The sequence below is a fragment of the Falco rusticolus genome, chromosome 7 (genome assembly GCF_015220075.1).
Source record: "Falco rusticolus isolate bFalRus1 chromosome 7, bFalRus1.pri, whole genome shotgun sequence".
Classification (NCBI taxonomy): domain Eukaryota; kingdom Metazoa; phylum Chordata; class Aves; order Falconiformes; family Falconidae; genus Falco; species Falco rusticolus.
Genome location: NC_051193.1, coordinates 72,884,738 through 72,902,640, shown reverse-complemented (window position 1 = coordinate 72,902,640; position 17,903 = coordinate 72,884,738). Strand labels below are relative to the sequence as shown.

Sequence of the window (17,903 nt, the reverse complement as noted above, 5' to 3'; positions counted from 1 at the left end):
GCTCCATTTTGTGTTGCCTTAGGGCTACAGTGTGCTGGGGTTTGGGGGCAACAAGGTCAAGTATGTCAGAGGTCAAGCGAGTTAGTGTCAAAGTGTGTTACTGTTATGGACAGAATCTGTGTTTGTTGGCCCTGTGTTCCTGGGGTTATGGCATTTTTATCTTATCTTGTGATCTGTGTGGTGGTGGGTTTTTTTGTGGAGAGTGCCTTTTTTCAGCTATTTTGCCTTTGTGGGGTTTGGATGGGGGCCTTTGGTTTGTGTATGATGTTTCTTCTGGTTGTTTTTCTGCTGTGCTGGTGGATGGTGGTGGGCTTTTCTGTCTTGAAACCATCGTTACTGGTCTAATAGATCTCCTGCAGGTCAGGCAGTGTCACTTCTGGCGTGGTCTGACTCATTTCTGGTGAGCTGGTAGGTAGGTGTGGAGGACTTGTGGTCCCTCCATGGAGAATGACTGCTAGAGGACTAACAGGCAGATCTGTGGAGGGGTGAGAGGACCGCTGGCCCATAAGTAGTGACTGTCAGAGGACTAAGTGTACTTGAATTTACGTGGGCTTCCAAATTCATGGTTATTTCTCCTGCCTTGCAGAAAAGCCATGGGAAGTCACCAGCCACACGGAAGGACAAGGGGGTTCCCAAGGCTACGTGGCTTCTTGGGTTTTGCTTTTGAGTAAGAAAGTCTTGTCTCAACATGAGTACAACTGTGAACGGTCAATTTTGCTAACTTTAGAAAGCAGGGAGCAGCACTTTTGTGCTGTGCCTCACATGGCTGCCAGGGCAGGGTGAGAAACAGCAAGAGAATTCCTTCCTGTCACCTTCTCCAGGGGAGCAGTGCTGCACTTGTCAAGGTGAGGTTTTTTGGCTCTATACGATTGAAAATGTGAGGGGTTAATTTTCTCACCACAGAAATTAGGGAGCAGAACGTTTGTGCTGTGCCTCACATGGCTGCAAGGACAGAGTGAGAAGCAGCAAGAGAATTCCTTCCTGGCACCTTCTCCAGGGGAGCAGTGCTGCACTTACCCATAGTGAGGGTTTTTTTGGCTCTTCATGATTGCAAATGTGAGAGGTCCATTTTCTCACCACAGAAAGCAGGGAGCAGAACTTTTGTGCTGTGCCTCACATGGCTGCCAGGGCACGGTGAGAAACAGCAAGAGAATTCCTGCCTGGCACCTGCTCCAGGGGAGCAGTGCTGCACTTGGACATGGTGAGCTCTGGTTCTGCATGAGTGCACAAGGTTTTCGTCAATTTTCTCACCACAGGAAGCAGGGAGCAGAACTCTTGTGCTGTGCCTCACATGGCTGCCTGGGCAGGTGACCCGGGAGAGGTGAGAAGCAGCAAGAGAATTCCTGCCTGGCATCTTCTCCAGGGAGCACTGCTGCACTTTGTCAAGGTGAGTTTTTTGGGCTGTGCATTATTGCCACTGAAAAGAGGTCAGTTTTCTCAGCACAGAAAGCAGGGAGCAGCACATTTGTGCTGTGCCTCACATGGCTGCCTGGGCAGGGTGAGAAGCAGCAAGAGAATTCCTGCCTGGAACCCTCTCCAGGGGAGCAGCCCTGCACTTTCCCAAGCCATGTTTTTTGCTTCTGTATGAGTTCTAAAGTGCTGTGTCAATTTTCTCACCACAGAAAGCAGGGAGCAGAACCCTTGCGCTGTGCCTCACATGGCTACCATGCACGGTGGGAAGCAGCAAGAGAATTCCTTCCTGGCACCTTCTCCAGGGGAATTTCCCAGTTCCCGAGAGACTCCTGGCACCAGCTGCAAGGGGGCTCCCAGCCGAAGGGAATTGGGGTGGGAATTGGTGATGTCTCCTTTCCTTAGGCATGTTAACACTTTGGAATAACAATTGGATGCTTCGCTTCTGTTGCTCTTTTATCATATTGCTCACAGTAACTGCTACTGGTTCCTTTTATCATATTGCATGCTATTTTCTTTTATTGTAATATAAGAAACTGCGTTTGATATATTCCATCATTTGATATATTTGATAGATTTGATTATATTTGATGTAGAGTTCAGCTTTGCTGTGTATCCAGTCAGTCAGCAAAACATAATTTGGCGTAGTCGGCATCGTATGAAGTAAAACTCTCTCTATTTAAGAAGAAAAAATGTTCCTCGACTTGCTATTGGCAGGTGGGAACCATTGCCTTACGGTGTTTGGGCCAGAGTGGTCTGGTGGTGCTGGGCAGTTGGGCCGTGCCAGGGACAGAGGGACGGGGGCAGGGGAGGGGGCGGGGGGAAGGGGTTTAGGGACGGACGGGTGGGAATGGATGAAGGTGTTTAGGGATGGAGCGGGGTGTGTGGGGGTGGGGCAAGGATGTGTGTTTGTGGGAGTGGGTGTGGGGGGGGGGGGGGTGGGGGGAGGTGGGGGTGTGTGTATTGATAAACCGGGGGTGGGGGCGTGGGGGGGGTTGAGGGTGTGTGTGTTATTTAGAGACCAGATTGGGGGGCCTGGGGGAAGGGTTTTAGGGACGGACGGGGGGTTAATGGAGGCCTTTAGGGAAGAACCGGGGGATTGGGGGAAGGATTTTAGGGACGGACCGAGGGTGGGGAGGGCTGGACCAGGGTCTGGGGGAAAAGGTTTTAGGGACAGGGCGGGGAGGTGGAGGTGGGGGATGATTTCAGGAACAGCCAGGGTGGAGGAGGGGGTCAAGGGAAGTCTTTCAGGGTTGTTTGGGGGGAAGGATTTTAGGGACGGATGTGGTGTCTGGGCGGACGTTTGATGCCACTGTATAGATTCCACTGTATATACGTTTGTGTCCAGGGATTCTGTTAAGGGAAGGCTGCTGGCTCGGCAAAGGGACAAGATGTCTGAGCTCCCCAGTTACCACACTGATTTGGTGTTTAGCTCTACGTTAAACACACCTGCGCACAAAGGTTAGGCCAAGCTGACTCTCTAAAGCTGTTAGAAGTGACGAATTAAGGGACCTCTCATCCAGGGAGTCAGCCTTGGGAAGGATGGGGAATAAAGAATGGATGGGGAAAAGATCTCCGTTCTCTTCAGTGATGCAGAAAGAGCCTCTGGGTGAGGACGTTGTGGCCACAGGAGGAGACAAGCCGATAGAGTGCTGCGATCCGCAGAATGTTGGTTGGAAGTCGGACAAAGGTAATTGTTGTGGGGGGAGATCGTGACCTCTGACTCAGATAGCCCCCCGAGAGAGGGCAAGGCCCCGCTTGGGGAGCACGGGGAGCTAGTAAAAAACCTCAGCAGTGCTGTCTGAGGGTGTGTGCTCATTTGTATTAAAGCAAGAAACTTGTAACCCATCCTGTGCCTGACTGAAAATGCATGTGTAATGCGCTATGAGTGTGCAAGTGCTCTGCTGTCCATAGTGCGTGCCCTCGAGTAACTGGGTGAGCACGCTCAGAGGAAACATTCCCCCGTGCTCCCAGCACTGCCATAAAGAATGCCTGCCTTCTGAAACTTGCAAGCAAGGCTTAGAGGGTTTCTCTCCATGACCGACTTTATGGCATCATTCCCACCATACTGGAGAAAGCAAATCTTTTATTGTTTGGTGGTGAAAGCAGCTTGGGGAGTGTCACTGATGTGCAGCACTTTTTTAACCTCAGGTCTAAAGTGCCACCGGTCCTACCGTGGGGTACATCCTTCCTCAGGCTTTCACCAAACGGAAAGGATGCATCAAACCCACCCCACAAACACGTCCTGCACTTTTTTTATCTTTCCTGGAACGTGGGGACATGACCCTGCTGGGCCATCAGTGCCACCTGCCTGGGAGCCAAGATGGTGCCTTTGCATTCCAGGCTAAGAACTTACCTTCTTTTTTTCCTTTTCAGTGACTTTAGAGCCATCCTTAGGGAGGCTGGTTAAGCTGGTTTACTGCACAGCTGGTCGCCAGTGGAGGGAAATGGTAAGCTCCGCTGTTGCCTTTGGTGTTTACTTGTTACTGTGTCGCTCATTTGAGTGATCTTCTCATGCCCCGGCAAGCAGAAGCTATCACTCCACTTTAGGCCTTGGTCTAATAGTCATGCAAAGCAATATTGAAAGTCATTCTGAGATCTGGAACAGGCCCCAATATGCATTTTATAAAAGTGCTTCTTGGCTGCTGTTTCTCTTTGTATGGGTTTTTTTCCCATTTCTCCAGACTGTTGAAGCTCTGAAAGGCGCCGATGAGCTGCTCTCCCTCAGTTTGCTCCTTTGCCTTTGGGGAGTGCGGTTCATGTTTTCTTCATGGCTTTGCAGAGGAGAAAATCCATGAGTACACCACCTTGTTTTTTTCACCTAAGCTAATTTCAGAAACTGCCTCCTTTAACTTAAACATGAAACTCTTCTTCACCTCTTTGTGCACTTGTAGAAAAGCAGGGTGGGGTGGGGGGTGGGGGTGTCTTCAGGAAGTGCCTGCAAAAGAGCCTTTGGGAGATCCTGTCCCTTGACTCACATGTGGGGTAGTGAAGAGTCTGAGAAAGTCATGGGTGTTTTGGTGTTCACCTAAGCAGGTTTTCGTTTTGGTTTTTTTCTTTTTTCTTTTTTATCTTATGTAGCTTATGTCACCAGGTAGTGACAGCCTGGGGATGACAGGAGGGGACAGCAGGCAGTGGCAGTGTGGAGTGTGACCAGAGGGGACAGTAGGCAGGGACAGGCCTGGGGGTTACCGGAGGGGACAGCAGGCAGTGACAGCCTGGGTGGTGACAGGAGGGGACAGCAGGCCGTGACAGCCTGGGGGGTGACAGGGCACGGGGCGGTGATGTGCCCAGGGCTGTTGGGAGAGCCACCAGAGGCACAGGGGCTGACAGGTGACGCTGGGTGGTGAAGGCCCCAGGGGGTGACAGGAGGGACACCGCAGCCCTGGAGTGTGACAGGGCACGGGGCGGTGACAGGCTGGGGGACAGCAGGGACACCGGCGGCCCAGGCGGGGCTGATGAAGGCCCCTCCCCCAGGGGTGCTGAGTGGCCCCCTGAGCCCCTCTGTCACAATGCGGAGCCGCCTGGGTTGCCATAGCGAGCAGCTTGGCCTGGCATGTAGCGTGTTCAAGATGATCTTAAAGCAAGTTCTGGTAATCAAGACTTTTTTTCTTATTTTTTTAACACAGGCCTCCTCGATCACAGAAAATCCTAGGAACTGCTTTCAGGTGATGTTTCTACTGCTATTGGTAGTCACTTTAGGCTAAGTATGGTAGGTACCTGAACACAGTGCTTGGGCTTCCACCAAGAAACACTTTTCTACAGACAACTGTTCTTTTTTGTCAGAGGAGTGTAGAAACCAAAGTGCTCTATCGGGTACCTGTTTGTGATAGTGGGGCTATACAGATTGCCCGAAGGTGCCTTCGTATTTGGATGGCTGACTGTTCAAGAACAGAAAAATGTTAGCACAGTCTTCACAGTTTTGGTACTTAGAGAGCAGAAAGAAAATATGTGAGGACTTCTTCTTGCACTGCTGTATTCTGTATCTTAGAGTAACTGGGGACAAAGAAGGAATGGGATTTTGGGTTTTATTTCAGTTGCACTGAATGTACCAGGAGAGCACACTTTATGTACAGAAATAAATTTCCATATTCATAAGACTACCAGAACACAATGTTTTGATGTTCAGGTTTTATAAACTGTTTTCACTGCTTTATGTTGGTTACGAGTGCTTTATTTTAAGTTCTGATCATCTTTCTTTCTTCTTCTAGAAGTCGAACTGAGCCAGCGAGTAGAACATCAAAAGAGGTATGTGAAAACACAAGCTGAAACTTTTTTCTACATGCTGCACCTAAGTCTAAGATATGTAGCCTTGTACTATTTCTTTTTATATATATAAAAATATATAAAATATATATGTTTTAACTATAATATTTATTATATATATATAAAACATATTTTCCAGTGAAACATAGTGTATGCTGTAAATCCAATGTATTTGATTCAGCATAGTGAAAACTGAGCAATGCCAACATTTGCGCGGTTCTAATGTGAATAATGGTATTTGTGCCTAGTAACGCCTTGCATTTCGTACTGAATAGGCTAGAATATTTCTTGTGTGACTGTGTGTTGTACCGATAATGTATGCTCATTTTTAGAGCTTGTAGGTTCAAGGTTTGCACCACTGAACTTGGTACACCACCACTTTGAATTTACATTTGGAAAAGGGGCAGTATTTTTTTTCCGGTCAGAAAACACTGTTGTTCTGCTGCTGAGACATGAATAAGTAACTCGAGGAGACACTTGACTAGTAATGGCCTAGATCTCCATTTGGCCCTTGGGGGGGATGCTACGTGCAACGATGCATTTCAAAACAGCCCTCATAGTACAAACATTACTTTGTGGTGGTGTTTGGTTTTCATCTGTAAGTATAACTGCTTGTTCTTCACTCGAATGGTGTGAGGCATTACACGAGCTCTAGGTCACTGGATCTGATCACTTTGTAAGCTCTTAGGATAACTTAATCTAGAAATTCGTGAACTTGGGGTCTAATTAAAGTAAACGAAAGACAGCGCAAAAACTATACTGCGTTCATGTATCACACCTGTGTGCATTTAGTAAATGATGAGCTATTAACTGATTAATTTATAAACTGCGCTGACAATGTTTCCTGTAGTGACACTTCCTTCTCAAATAAACGGAAATAATTTTTTTAGATCCTTTCGAGCTGCAAATGGACAGCTTCCTTAACCCTCCGTCTTTTAAGCAGTTGTGAGCATTTGGCAAGGGTCCCCCTCTGAGGTATCCTGAGCGATAGATTGATCTCAGGAGGGGTTGGTTACTTTAGTTTCTTCTCATTAACAACGTAGGCATACGTAAAGCTGTTTAAGGTTTGGACTTTGTTTTGAACAAATACAAATTCCACTGGCTTGGAGGTGGCTCTTTCAGTGACACTCAGAGGCTATAGCGCAGGCTTTCATACAGCAGTAGGGGTGAACTCTTGCTATGTTCTGATTGTATGCAGAACTTGAATATGTGTTTAATTTTTCTGAATAGATTGGCGACTCTTCCGCATCTCTTTCTCTGGCCCAGCTTATTAAGGTATGCTTAGATGTACTTTCTTGTGAAATAGTGGTTGTAAACCTTACACTGTGCTCTCTAGCTGGATAACTGCTGTAATATGAGCAAAACATTAATTGTTAATAATTCAGAGTGTTTATCCTAACTTTAAAATGTGCGTATACTTTGATACTATCCTGTAGAGAGTAGTTCCCAGCTTGGGAAGATGGAAGGGGAGCACCTTATTGGCCTCAGCTGTAATGCTGCAGTGTTACTCATCTGCAAGACACAAAGAAGCAGCACTTCAGAAGCTGTTTACCATTTTTCATACGTCCCGTTAATTCTTCATTGGAAACTAACACAATTTTTACAGCAGGATTTAATTGGCTGTAAGTTATGGACATTTCTGGGGCCTTTGCAACAGCCAGAACAGACGTGTTTCTGGAACATGGACAATTGCATGGCTGTTTTTGAATTTCTAGTCATTACCTAACACTATGTTAGGTATGACCTAACCCTAAGTCTGAATTCTATAGACATAACCTTAAGTCTTCACCCTACAACTTAACCATATGACTTAAGCCTAAGACCTAACCCTAAGACTTAACCTTGGAGACTTAACCCTAAGAGTTAACCCTCAGACGTAACCTTAAGACTTAACATTAAGGCTTAACCTTAAGATTTAACCCTGAGACTTAACCCTAATATTAACCCTAAGATTTAACCTTAGAGATTTAAAATTAGGACTTAACCTTAAGACTTAAATTTAAAACGTAACACTAAGCCTTAACATTAAGAGTTAAATTTAAAAATTAAACTTAAGACATATTCCTAAGGCTTAACCCTAAGTCTTAACCCTGAGACTTAAACATAAGACTTAAACTTAACACTTAACCCTAAAACTTAACCATAAGACTTAACCCTAAGACTTAACCTTAAGACTTAACAATGAGAGTTAACCCTAAGACTGAACATTAAGATGAAACCTTAAGACTTAACCTTAATACTTAACTTTAAGACATAATTTAAGACTCAACACTAAGATTTAAATTTAAGACTTAAACTTAAGACTTAACCCTAAGACTCAACCTTAAGACTTAATCCTAAGACTTAACATTAAGTCTCAACCTTAAGATTTAACCCTGAGAGTTACCCTAATATTAACCCTAAGACTTAACCTTAAGATTTAAACTTAGGACTTAACCTTAAGACTTAACCTTAAGAGTTAAATTTAAAATGTAATGATAAGACGTAACACTAAGACTTAAATTTAAAAATTAAACTTAAGACTTACTCTAAGACTTAACCCTGAGACTTAAACATAAGACTTGACCTTAATACCTAACCCTAAAACTTAACCCTAAGACTTATCCCTAAGACTTAACACTGAGAGTTAACCCTAAGACTGAACCTTAAGACTTAACCATAAGATTTAACACTAGGACTTAACCTTAAGACTTAAATTTAAGATTTAAACTTAAGACTGAACCCTAGGACTTGTACCTAAGACTTAACCCTAAGATTTAACGTTAAGGCTCAACCTTAAAGATTTAACGTTAAGGCTTAACCCTGAGAGTTAACCTTAAGACTTAACCCTAAAGATTTAACCCAAAAACTTAACTTAAAGGCTTAAGCTTAAGATTTAACCCTAAGACTCAACCTTAAGACCTAACCCTGAGCCTTAACCCTAAGACTTATCCTTAAAACTTAATCCTAAGACTTAACCCTAAATCATAACTCTTAGACTTAACCCTTAGAGTTAACCATAAGACTTAACACTAAGACTTAACCTTAAGAATTGACATTAAGACATAACCCTAAGACTCAGTCTTAAGATTTAACCTTGAGACTTAACCCTAAGGCCTAACCCTAAGACTCAACCTTAAGACTTAACCTTAAAGATTTAACTTTAAGATTTAACCCTAACACTCAACCTTAAAACTCAACCTTATGACTTAACCCTAAGAGTTAACCCTGAGACGTAACCCTAAGACTTATCCCCAAGACTTTACCCTAAGACTTAACCCTAAGACTTAAACTTAAAACTTAAACTTAAGATTTTAACGCTAAGGCTTAACTTTGAGACTTAACCCTGAGACATAACCTTAAGTCTTAACCCTAAGATTTAAACTTAAGACTTAAACTTAACACTTAACCCTAATACTCAACCTTGAGACTCAACCCTGAGACTTAACCCTAAAACTTAACCCTAAGACTTAACCCTAAAATTTAACCATAAGATTTAACCCTAGGACTTAGCCTTAAGTCTTAAAGCTAAGACTTAACCCTAACACACAACCCTAAGACTTAACCCTGAGATTTAACCCTAAGACTTAATCTTAAGACATAACCCTAAGATTTAAACTTAAACTTAACACTTAACCCTAATACTCAACCTTGAGACTCAACCCTGAAACTTAACCCTAAGACTTAACCTTAAGATTTTACCCTAGGACTTAACCTTAAGGCTCAACAATAAGACTTAAATTTAAGACTTAACCCTAAGACTTAACCCTAAGACTTAACCTTAAGGCTCAATCTTAAAGATTTAACGTTAAGACTTAACCCTGAGAGTTAACCCTAAGACTTGAACTTAATACTTAAGCTTAAGACTTAACCCTAAGACTTAACCCTAAGACTTAACCTTAAGGCTCAATCTTAAAGATTTAACGTTAAGACTTAACCCTGAGAGTTAACCCTAAGACTTGAACTTAATACTTAAGCTTAAGACTTAACCCTAAGACTTAACCTTAATAATTAACCATAAGAATTAACGCTAAGACTTTACCATAAGACTTATCCCTAAGATATAACCCTAAGACTCATCCTTGAGACTTAACCCTAAGATTTAACCTTAAGATTTATCATTAAGACTTAACCCCAAGACTTAACCTTAGGACTTAACCTTAAAACTTAAGCCTAGAACTTAACCTTAGGACTTAATTCTAAGACTTAACCCTAAACTCAACCTTAAAATTTAACCTTAAGACTTAACCCTAAAACTCAACCTTAAGGCTCAACCCTGAGACTTAACCCTAAGACTTAACCCTGAGACTTAACTCTAAGACTTAACCCTGAGACTTAACCTTAAGACTCAACCCTGAGACTTAACCCTAAATCTCAACCTTAAGACTCAACCCTGAGACTTAACCTTAATATTTGCCATTAAGACTTAACCCCAAAACTTAACATTAAGACTTAACTTTAAGATTAACTCTAAGACTCACCCTTAAGACTCAACACTGAGACTTAACCTTAATATTTAACCTTAAAACCTAACCCCAAGACTTAACCTTAAGATTTAACCCTAAGACTTAACCCTAAGACTCAAACTTTATATTTAACATGAAGACTTAACCTTAAGACTTATCCCCAAGATTTAGCTCTAAGACTTAACTTTAAGACTTAAACTGAAGACTTAATCCTAAGACTCAATCCTTAAGACTTAACCTTAATACTTAACCCTAACACATAACCCTGAGATTTAACCCTGAGATTTATACCTAAGACTTAACCCTAAGGCTTAACCCTAATACTTAACCCCAAACATAACCTTAAGACTTAACCTTAAAATTTAACCGTAAGATTTAACCCTAAGACTTAACCTTAAGACTTAACCCTGAGACATAACTCTAAGACTTAACCCTAAAACTTAACCCTTAGACTTAACCCTAACACTTAACACAAAAACTTAAATTCAAAACTTAACCTTAAAGACTTCATCGTAAAACATAACTCTAAGACTTAAGAATAAGGTTTAACCTCAATACTTAACCTTATGACTTAACCCTAAGGCTTAACCCTAAAACTTAACCTTAAGATTTAACCCTAAGACTTCACCTTAAGACATAACCCTGAGACTTATACTTGAGACTTAACCTTAAGACTTATCCCCAAGACTTAGCTCTAAGACTTAATTTTAAGACTTAAACTGAAGACTTAATCTTAAAACTTAACCATAAGACTCAATCCGTAAGACTTAAATTTATGACTTAACCTTTATACTTAACCCAAAGACTCAACCTTAAGACTTAACCTTCAGAATCAACCTCTAAGACTTAACTGTAAGAATTAACCCTAAGACTTAACTCTTAAGAATTAACCCTAAGACTTAAACTGAAGACTTAAACTTAAGAGTTAACACTATGACTCAATCCATGAGACTTAAATTTAAGACTTTACCTTAAGACTTAATCCTGAGACTTAATCTTTAACTTAACATAAGACTTTTCCCTAAGACATAACCCTATGACTTAACCCCAAGACATAACCTTAAGACTTAACCCTAAGACATAACCTTAAAACTTAACCTTGAGACTTACACTAAAGACTTAACCTTAAGACTTAACCCTAAGACTCAACCTCTAAGACTTAACTTGAAGACTTAACCCTAAGACTCAACATTAAGACTCAACCCAGAGACTTAACACTAAAATTTAACCTTAATACTTAACCCTAAGATCTAACCTTTAAGATTCAACCATAAATTTAACCCTAAGTCTTAACCTTAAGACTTTACCTTAAGACTTAACCCTAAGACTCAACCTCTAAGACTTAGGGTTAAGTCTTAACCCTAACACTTAACCCTAAGACTTAACCTTAAGACTTTTAACCCTAAGATTAACCCTAATACTCAACCTTAAGACAAAATCTTAATACTTAACCCTAAGACTTAATCTTAAGATTTAACCCGAAGACTAAACCTTAAGACACACTTACGACTTAACCCTGAGACTTAGCATTGAGACTTAACCTTAAAAATTAACCCTGAGACTTAACCCTAAAACTCAACCTTAAGATTTAGCCTTAAGACTTATCTTTAAGACTTAACCCTAAGACTTAAGATTAAGCTTTAACCTCAAGACTTAAAATTATGACTTAACCCTGAGACTTAACATTAAGACTTAACTTTAAGACTTAACCCTAAGACTCAACCTTTAAGACTCAAACCTGAGGCTTAACCCTAATATTTAATCTTAAGGACTTAACCCTAAGACTTAACCAGAAAACTTAACCCTAAGACTTAACCTTAAGACTTAACCCTGAGACTTAACCCTATGACATAACCGCAAGACTTAACCTTAAGGCTCAATCTTAAGACTTAACCCCAAGACATAACGTTAAGACTTAACCTTAAAACGTAACCTTGAGACTTACACTCATGATTTAACCCTAAGACTCAACCTTAAGACTTAACACTAAGATTTAACCTTAAGGCTCAACCTTACGACTTAACCTTAAGAATTAACCTGGAGACTTAACCCTAAGACTTAAGATTAAGACTTATCCATTACACTTAACCCTGAGACATAAACCTAAGACTTAACCTTAATACTTAACCCTAAGACATAACCCTGAGACTTAACCTTAAGATTTACCATGAAGTCTTAACCGCAAGACTGAACCCTAAGACTTAACCATAAAACTTAACCTTAAGACTTACACTAAAGACTTAACACTAAGACATAACTTAAGACTTAACCCGAAGACTTAACCTTACGACTTAAGACTTAACCCTAAGACTTATCCCTAAGACTTTTAACCCTAAGACTCAACCCTAAGACTTAACCCTAAGACTTAACCTTAAGACTTATCCCTAAGACTTTTAACCCTAAGACTCAACCCTAAGACTTAACCCTAATACTCAACCTTAAGAGTTAACCTTAATACTTAACCCTAAGACTGAACACTAAGACTTAACCCTAAGACTTAAACCTAAGACTTAACCTTAAGATTTAATCCTAAGATTGAACCTTAAGACAAACTAACGGCTTAACCCTGAGACTTAGCCTTGAGACTTAACACCGAGACTTAACCCTAAGACTCAACCTCTAAGATTTAACCTTAAGACTTAACCCTAAGACTTAACCTGAGACATAAATCTAACACTTATCCCTAAGATTTAAACTTAAGACTTAAACCTAAATTTAACCCTAAAACTTAACCTTAATGCTTAACCTTAATATTGAGCACTAACACTTAACTGTAAGACTTAACCCTAAGACTTAATCTAGACTTAACCTTAAGACTTAAATATAGGACTGAAACCTGAGACTTAAAAATAAGACTTATCCCCAAGACTTATCTCTAAGACTTAATCCTAAGATTTAACCTTAAGACTTAACATTAAGACTTAACCCCAATACTTATCCCTAAGACTTAACCCTGAGACTGAAACCTAAGAATTAACTTAATACTTAACCAAAAGACTTAACCCTAAGACATAATGCTAAGAATTAACCCTAACACTTAACCATAAGACTAAACCATAAGACTTAACCTTAAAACGTAACCCTAAGACTGAACCATAAGACTTAACCCTAAGACTTAAACCTATGACTTAATCTTATGATTTAACCGTAAGACTCAACCTTAAGACTTACCTTTAAGACTTAACCTGAGACTTAACCCTAAGTCTTAACCTTTAAGATTTAACCCTAGAGACTTAATCCTAAGACTTAAACTTAAGATTTTACTTTAAGTCTTAACTCTGAGACTTAAACCTAATACTTAACATTAATATTTAACCCTGAGACTTAACCCTGAGATTTATCCCCAAGACTTAACTCTTAAGTCTTAGCCCTAAAACTTAAACTTAAGACTTAACCCTAAACTCAATCTTAACCTTAAGTCTTAACCCTGAGACTTATCCTTAAGATTTAAATTTAAGACTTACCTTTAAGACATAACCAAAACACTATTCCTAAGACTTAACCCTGAGATTTAAACATAACACTTAACCTTAATACTTAACCATAAGACTTAAATTCAAGACTTAACCTTAAGACTCAATCCGTAAGACTTTAACTTAAGACTTAACCTTAAGAATTAACCCTAAGACTTATATTTAAGACTTAACCAGAAGACTTAACCCTAAGACTTAACACTAAAACTTAACCCTAAGACTTAAGCCAGTTACGTAACCCTAAAACTTAACACTAAGACTTAACCCTAAAACATTACCCGGAGACTTATCCTTGAGGCTTAACGTTGAGATTTAACCCTAAGAATTAACTCTAAGATTTAACCTTACAACTTAAACTTGTTTAAGACTTAACCCTAAGACTCAATCCGTGAGACTTAAAATTAAGACTTAACCTTAAGACTGAACCCTGAGACTTAACCATAAGACTTAATCCTAAATCTTAACCTTAAAACTTAACCCTAAGACTGAACCATAGGACTTAACCCTAAGATTTAACCTTAAGATTTAACCTTAAGACTTAACCCTAAGACTTAAATTTAAGACTTAACCTTAATACTTTACCCTGAGACTTAAACCTAATACATAACCCTAAGACTTAACCTTTAAGACTTAACCCTGAAATTTAATACTAAAACTACACCCTAACACTTATCCCTAAAAATTAACCCTGATATTTAAACCTAAGGCTTATCCTTAAGACTTAACCCTAAGACATAACCCTAAAACATAACCCTGAGACTTAAGATAAAGATTTAACGTTAAGGCTTAACTCTAAAACTTAACTTTTAAGACTTGATCCTAATAAATAATCCTGAGACTTTTCCTTGAGACTTAACCCTGAGACTTAACCATAAGACTTAACCCTGAGACTTAACCCTAAGACTGAAACTTAAGACACAAACTTACAACTTAACCCTGAGACTTAGCCTTGAGACTTTACCTTGAGACTATAACCCTGAGACTTAACCTTAAGACTTAACCCTGAGACTTCACCCTAAGACTTAATCCTAAGACTTAACCTTAAGACTCAACCTTAAGTCTTAACTTTAAAGACTTAAACCTGACACTTATCCCTAAGACTTAAACCTAAGACTTTACCCTAAGACTTATCCCTACGACTTTTAACCCTAAGACTCAATCTTAGGACTTAACCCTAAGATTTATCCTTAAGATTTAACCCTATGACTCAAACATAATACTTAATCTTAAGACTTAATTGTAAACTTAACCCTAAGACTTAACCCTAATACTCAACCTTAAGAATTAACCTTAAGACTTAATGTAAAGACTTAACCATAAGACTGAACCCTAAGACTTAAGATTAAGTCTTAACCCTAAGGCTTAACCCTAAGATGCAATCTTCAGACTTAACCATAAGACTTAACCCTAAGACTCGACCTTAAAACTTAAGAATTAACCTAAAGACTTAACCCTAAGACTTAACTCTAAGATATAACCCTAAGACTTATCATTTGACTTATCCCTAAGTCTTAACCTAAATACCTAACCCTAAGACTTAACCCTAAGCCTCAACCTTAAGACTTAACTCTAATATTTAACCCAAAGATTTATCCCTAAGACTTAACCTTAAGACACAACCCTAAGATTCAGCCTTAAGACATATCCTTAAGACTTAACCAAAAGACTAAACCCTAAGACTTATCCTTAAGATTTAACCTTAAAACTCAACCTTAAGATTCTTATCACTTAACTCTAAGACTTAACCCAAAGAGGTAACCCTAAGACTTAACGTTTAGACTTAACCCTAAGACTTAATCTTAAGACGTAACCCTAAGACTCAACCTTAAGACTTAACCCTAAGGCTCAACCTTAATACTTAACCTTAAGAATTAACCTTAAGACTTAACCCTAAGACTTATCCCTAAGACTTAACCTTAAGACTTAACCTTGAGTCTTATCCCTAAGTCTTAACCTAAATACCTAACCCTAAGACTTAACCCTAAGACTCAACCTTAAGACTTAACGTTAAGACTTATCCTTAAGAACTTAACCTTGAGACTTAACCATAAGTCTTAACCAAAAGACCTAGCCCTAAGACTTAAACATAAGACTTAACTCTAACACTCAACCTGAAGACTTAACCTAAAGTCCTAACCCTATGCCTTAACCCTAAAGACTCATCCGTAAGACTTAACCATAAGTCTTAACCTAAAGACCTAACCCTAAGACTTAAACATAAATTAACTCTAACACTCAACCTTTAAGACTTAACCTAAAGACTTAACCCTAAGTCATAGGGTTTAGTCCTACTGTCAAGTCTTAGGGTTACGTTTTAAATCTTAAGTTTATATGATAACCCTAACGCTAAGCCTAACTCTAACCCTAACCCTAACCTTAACCCTAACCTAACCCTAACCCTAACCGTAACACACATATGCAATAGCATTAATGGCAAACTAAGGGCAGCGCATGTGCAGAATGAGGTTGACATCGTGGGGCGTGGTTTCGGGTTGCGCATGCGCATTAGGCAATCGGATTTAACGCATGCGCAGTCGGTTTTTTGGCATGCGCCGAATCGGCTTGTCGCTGCAGGGCGTGGTTTCCCAAGGCGCATACGCATTATGAAATCAGGTTTTACACATGCGCAGTTGGGTCTCTGGCAAATCTAAGGGTAGCGCATGCATAGAATGGGCTTGACGCCGTGGGGCAAGGATTCCGGTGGCCCATGCTTATTACAAAATCGGGTTTTATGCACGCACAGTCGGGTCTGGCAAAACTCAGGGCAGCACATGTGCATAATGGGCTGGACGCCGCGGGGCGTGGTTTCCGGCAGCACAAGCACATTACGAATTCGGCTTTTACGCATACGCAGTGGGGTTACTGGCAACCCTAAGGGCAGCGCATGCGCAGAATGGGCTTGACATCGCAGGGCATGTTTTTTGGCGGCGCATGCGCATTACGAAATCAGATATTACACATGTGCAGGGAATTTCTGGTAAAACTAAGGGCAGTGCATACGCATAATCGGCTTGACGCTGCGGGGTGGAGTTTGTGGCTACGTATGCATATGACAAAATCCGCTTTTACTTGTGCGTAGTAGCGTTTCTGGCAAACTAAGGGCAGCGTATGCGGGATCGCGATGCCGTTATATACGTCCGGCAACGCCGAGGGGGAGGCGTCACCGCGCATGAGCGGCGCAAGGGCTGCAGCACGGATATTTGGCCGCTAGGTGGCAGCAGCAACCGCGCTCCACCAACCGGGCGGGTGCAGTACCCAAGTGTTTGCCGCTAGATGGCAGCAGCGCCCCACCAGCCCTGTGCTGAGCACTGGCCGGGCGAGCACTGGGCGGGGTCTCAGCCCAGTTTACACCACCGGGCCCCGGGAGTGCTCGCTGCGGCTGCGGGGTGCCCTGCGCTCTGCCCTTTGCCCATTCGCAGCTCGGGCACTCATACTTATTGCCTCTGTATGCAAAAGCACCCACGTGGCTCAAATTGTTAAATCCTTTGCGTATGATGCATTCCGTTTTGCTGTGGGAAATAGGGGTGCTTTTGCTCTGTTTCATTTGGAAGCACGTTAGTAACAGCAATTTTAAATATATTTTTTTTAAAATAGAGATTTTGCAGGAGTGCACTTTTGGAGTAGGAAAAAACGAGTGCTGTGAATGTGTGACTTAGGAAAAGCTCATACGAGGTTTTCCCCTGCACATTATGAGCTGTTGCATGATTTAACCTCTTGAGATATAGCCGCTCCCTGTGACGGGAAAGTGAGCCGTTACCGGAGTGAAGGGGTGCAGGGTACGCGGCAGGGCTGGAAGGTGGGACAAGGGAGCGGGGTCTTTCCTCCGCCTGCCTCTTCCCCACCCACACCCCCCCCCAGGCAGCCGCTGTGGGCACAGCCCGCACCCCGCGGGCGGCCCCCGCAGAGCCCCGGGGCCGGCAGGCTGAGGGGAGCCCGCGGCGGCACCGAGCCCCGGCCCGGCGGGGCGGAGCCGGAAGGTGGGTCCATTTCCGGCCCGCGCGGCACCCTGGGGTGGCTCTTGGCGATGCGGCGCTTCCCCGGGAGCCTGGAAGACTTTCGGGCCGGGACGTGCGGCGGCGCGCTGGGTGAGCGGTCGGGCTGAGGGCGGCTGGGGGCCGGTGGGCGAGCCCGGGCGCGGCCATCGGGCAGCGGCTGGCTGGGGGGGACGTGTCTGGCCGTCGCTCGGCCGCGGCAGGGAGCGCCTGATGGCGGCGGCGGGCGGGCTGAGGCGGGCGGACCGGTCCGGGACCGGCGGGGTTGTCGGCGGTTCACGTCTCCCCGGCAGTGACGGTGGTCAGCGGGCTGCTCA

General features: G+C 42.1%; 1 protein-coding gene and 1 long non-coding RNA gene across 8 annotated transcripts in view; both read left to right on the top strand.

Annotated features, from left to right (window-relative positions):
• The first annotated feature begins 4,971 nt into the window (after nucleotides 1-4,971).
• Nucleotides 4,972-6,954, top strand: LOC119150923. The gene is made up of 3 exons (XR_005105231.1): nucleotides 4,972-5,078; nucleotides 5,622-5,658; nucleotides 6,907-6,954. It is a non-coding gene; the product is annotated as an uncharacterized LOC119150923 (long non-coding RNA).
• A 10,597-nt stretch (nucleotides 6,955-17,551) lies between these two features.
• The window catches only part of LOC119150727 (cytosolic phospholipase A2 epsilon-like), a 53,124-nt gene continuing 52,772 nt past the window's right edge, over nucleotides 17,552-17,903 (top strand). For all 7 annotated transcript variants that reach the window (XM_037393444.1, XM_037393443.1, XM_037393440.1 and 4 more), the window contains exon 1: nucleotides 17,552-17,679. The gene's annotated coding sequence lies outside the window, so the exon portion shown is untranslated. The remainder of the gene's footprint in view (nucleotides 17,680-17,903) is intronic.